We start from the raw sequence: 5,000 nt of genomic DNA, 5'->3' as shown, positions 1-5,000 counted from the left end.
TGGATGAATTAGTATGCTCGTGTGTGCGTCTCACAACCTGCCGCTTTAGAATAAACTGCAGAGAACCCTTTGAGAGCCCACTTTTATCCGGCTCCTCTCCGGTCTCTCTGCCTCGCAGCCTCCGTGAAGGTCGGCCGTTAGACGATTACATAATTCATACCTCACCAGCATGGAGCCGTCCAAACAAAGACTGTCGGCCTTTGAAGACGCCCCAACACACACACATACACACAAACGCACACGCACCCACACGTATATGCAGACATACACGTTCTCTCACGCACACACACACAAGCAGACAGACACACACGCCCATGCACGAGCGCACACCGAATGCACTTAAGCATACAGGCACACACACACGCACACACACACGCACACGCACGCACGCACGCACACACGCACACACACACACACATGCATGCATACATACACATATGTTCACTCACATACACATGCATACATAAACATACCAACACACGCACATACACACATGCACACGCACAAACTAACTGCTGCTCAGTTACCCGGGCTGGGACTTGAGAGTTTTAACAACGGCACGTACCGGAACAACCCAGAAAATACCCCTCGGCCGGCAGCATCCCGGTAACCAACATTTACACGGTGTCTCTGAGCGCCTGATCGCGGCTCTGGGAAGGCTGACATCAAACACGCTATTCCAATCACGGGCTCTGGGAAGGCCAATACAGCTGCTCATTTTAACGATTGTCTCCATGTATGTTCTACACGCCACGGTGATTTATAAAGCTTTCCTTTAGGCGTGACGGAGGGGGGGGGCTGGGTAATGCAAACTCAAGGCTTCTTGGTCCCCTACCTGCTCGTTAAAAAAATCACTTCGAGACTCTTCGAGTGAAAGCACCTCCTTGGTGAAAATATTAAAGATAGTGATTTTCTCTCCCCCTCCCTCCGCCTCTCCCTCCCCCCTCTCACTTTCTCTTCCCCCCTCTCCCCCTCCCTCTCTCCCCCTCTCCTTCTCCCTCTCTCTTCCCCCTCTCCCTCTCCCTCTTTTTCCCTTTATCTCTCCCCTCTCCCCCTCTCTCCTACTCTCCCTCTCTCTTATCCTCTCGCTCTCCACGTTAAAACCGTCTCAAATGTTTGGTTCTACTCTTACACTAAATAATAGTTAGAAGCCTACTAGAAGATGGGATAACTCATGACATCCACTGACAGATCATTGAAGGTTCAGGGGAATCAAGACAGCAAGCGATCGAGAGCAACATGAACAAATGATCAACATGAGGCTTTATGAACGCTAACCTTTGCAAGAAAGTAGCTAAGATCGTCGATGTAGTCAGTAGGCCGCCTACGAAACCCAGAGGCATTTTTAAATAAGGATAAACAGATCAACTCTTCACCTCGAGGGAAGTACCTGACAGCACAGAGCAGTGTCCCTTGGAGGTAATAGCGTAGTTTAGCATAACGTAGCATAGCCTAACGTAGCGTTATGTGCAATACGTTAGCAGCCAACACAGGCAGGTGCTGGAACAGTTGTCCACCGTGAGTTCTAATATACCGACCACACACAAAGTGTGTGTGTGTGTGTGTGTGTGTGTGTGTGTGTGTGTGTGTGTGTGTGTGTGTGTGTGTGTGTGTGTGTGTGTGTGTGTGCGATTGTGTATGTGTGTGTGTGTGTGTGTGTGTGTGTGTGTGTGTGTGTGTGTGTGTGTGTGTGTGTGTGTGTGATTGTGTGATTGAGTGTGTGTGTGTGTGTGTGTCTCTGTGTGTGTGTGTGTGTGTCTGATTGTGTGTGTGTGTGTGTGTGTGTGTTTTTGTGTGTGTGTATGTGTGCGCGCAGGCGTGCGTGCCTGCGTTAGCTATAATCCGTTACGAAGGACTCTGTTTGTAGAAGGACATACTGTAGTAGCACGTTATAATCATTAGTCATAGTAATTTAGAAGTTTTTTTTTTATTTTTTTTTTTTATTAGCATTATAATGATTCGTACAGCCAAGAAAGCTTTCACAAACCATCCTGCGGTTTCTCTGTCTAATCTATCACATGTTTTGGTGATGTTATTATTGGCAGAGTAGGAAACATCAGAAGACTACATCATAACGTAATACTTTCCTTTTCTTATAACCCTAACCGTAACCTTTTTACTGGATGATATTCAATCATTAATCGATCTTAGCTTACTATATATTTAAAATTAATAATAAGTATGTATTACTATTATTAAGTGTGCGCCTTGCTTGAGCCTCCCAGATTAGCATGATTAAAGCGGTTTTGAAAGGTCAGCATTAATATTAGCGTGTAGCCCTGAGTACGACTGTGTGTTATTATCTCTCTGTGTTCCTCCACCATATGTAGGAGGGAGACGCGCTTCGTTCAGGACACTCGCGATGAACAAAGCCAACAACAACGACACGTGTAAGTACAAGAACAAAGCAGACATATGTAAAGCATTTCTTTGGCAGGTGTGTGTGTGTGTGTGTGTGTGTGTGTGTGTGTGTGTGTGTGTGTGTGTGTGTGTGTGTGTGTGTGTGTGATTGTGTGTGTGTGTGTGTGTGTGTGTGTGTGTGTGTGTGTGTGTGTGTGTGTGTGTGTGTGTGTGTGAGTGTGCATGCGTGCGTGCGTGCGTGCGTGCGTGCGTGCGTGTGTGTGTGTGATGGGAGGGCGACAGCCTGTTGTCTCATCACCGATGGCTGGCCTGTCCATCACCTCCCCTGGGGAACACACGCCCACGCACACACACACACACACACAAAAACCACGCACGCACGCACGCACACACACACACACACACACACACACACACACACACACACACACACACACAATCAGACACACACACACACACACACACAGAGACACACACACACACACACACACACTCAATCACACACACACACACACACCTGTCACTTGCAGAACAGAGTCTCTACAAACAAAAAGCTCTGGACACTCACACACACACTGAGGGGAACAAATACACACACACACACACACATACACACACACACACACCCACACACACACTAAGGTGAACAAATACACACACACATACATAGACTGAGGAAAAAAATAAACTAAAAACCATAGGATCACATATACAGTCACACACTCACACTCTCTCTCAAACACATAAACACACACACACACACACACACACACACACACACACACACACACACACACACACACACACACACACACACACACACACACACACACACACTATATAGCTATAGGGACAAAGGGGTGTAATTAGTCATGATTGTGAATTAGGGTTAATCCCTCAGATTAGCATAATTAATATGAATGGATGAATAATGCATTGTTACGTCCTCGCTACGCTATCCGCCGCTTTCTGCTCGGTGTTCCTGGAAAAGATACTAATACACCGACCGCACAACGTGTGTGAGTATATGTGTGTGTGTGTGTGTGCGTGTGCGTGTACGTGCGTCTGTGTTAGCTCTAATCCGTTATGAAGGAGTCTGTTTGTAGAAGGACAAAGTGAAGTAGCCCAGCTGTCCTCCAAACAGATATAACAGATAAATACGTTTAACACTAGCGCTGACGTATAATGATTATTATTAACACACAACGCACAACATTATACACAATAAGCACATAATGATGAATAACATTTCAGAAGCAGACAAAATATCTTATACTGTGAACAACTATTGATCGTGACCCATAATTATAATAAACTATTGATTTGTTTTCATTAATAATTTATTATATCCTCTTTAGTCGATAAAGTGTCCAAACACGTCTTTGACAAACAACCAGGCAACTAATAAACACTAAAAAATATGGCTCTGTTATTTTACCTGATAAATGACTAAATTCATTATCATTAATCACAATCATAATAATTACATAATCACAATTATCAAAATTAGAATCAGATCAGCAAATGGATGAGAACATTTCTAATCAACTAATCCACTAATTAAGTAATCAACTGATTCACTTCATTCACTAATTGGACTCATTTCTATTTGTATTTACTAATATATGAATTGGCAAATTCATGAATTGGCGAATCAACTGATTACCTAATTCATGAAGTGGCCAATTGGCAGGGCTAGAGGGTGCTAGTGGGCGGGGCTAGAGGGGGCTATAGGGCGGGGCTAGAGGGTGCTATAGGGCGGGGCTAGAGGGGGCTGTAGGCGGGGCTAGAGGGTGCTATAGGGCGGGGCTAGAGGGTGCTGTAGGCGGGGCTAGAGGGTGCTATAGGGCGGGGCTAGTGGGTGCTACAGGGCGGGGCTAGAGGGTGCTATAGGGCGGGGCTAGTGGGTGCTACAGGGCGGGGCTAGAGGGTGCTGTAGGCGGGGCTAGAGGGTGCTATAGGGTGGGGCTAGAGGGTGCTGTAGGCGGGGCTAGAGGGTGCTATAGGGCGGGGCTAGTGGGTGCTACAGGGCGGGGCTAGAGGGTGCTATAGGGCGGGCTAGAGGGTGCTACAGGGCGGGGCTAGAGGGTGCTATAGGGCGGGGCTAGAGGCGCTATAGGGCGGGGCTAGAGGGGGCTATAGGGCGGGCTAGTGGGCGGGGCTAGAGGGTGCTACAGGGCAGGGCTAGAGGGTGCTATAGGGCGGGGCTAGTGGGTGCTACAGGGCGGGGCTAGAGGGTGCTATAGGGCGGGGCTAGTGGGTGCTACAGGGCGGGGCTAGAGGGTGCTACAGGGCGGGGCTAGAGGGTGCTACAGGCGGGGTCAGAGGGTGCTACAGGCGGGGTCAGAGGGTGCTACAGGGCGGGGCTAGAGGGTGCTACAGGGCGGGGCTAGAGGGTGCTACAGGGCGGGGCTAGAGGTGCTACAGGGCGGGGCTAGAGGGTGCTACAGGCAGGGCCAGAGGGTGCTACAGGCGGGGTCAGAGGGTGCTACAGGCGGGGTCAGAGGGTGCTACAGGCGGGGTCAGAGGGTGCTACAGGGCGGGGCTAGAGGGTGCTACAGGGCGGGGCTAGAGGGTGCTACAGGCGGGGTCAGAGGGTGCTACAGGGCGGGGCTAGAGGGGGCAGGGGGCGTGTCCTC

Source organism: Gadus morhua, unplaced genomic scaffold, assembly GCF_902167405.1.
Source record: "Gadus morhua unplaced genomic scaffold, gadMor3.0, whole genome shotgun sequence".
NCBI lineage: Eukaryota > Metazoa > Chordata > Actinopteri > Gadiformes > Gadidae > Gadus > Gadus morhua.
This window is presented reverse-complemented; position numbering follows the sequence as displayed.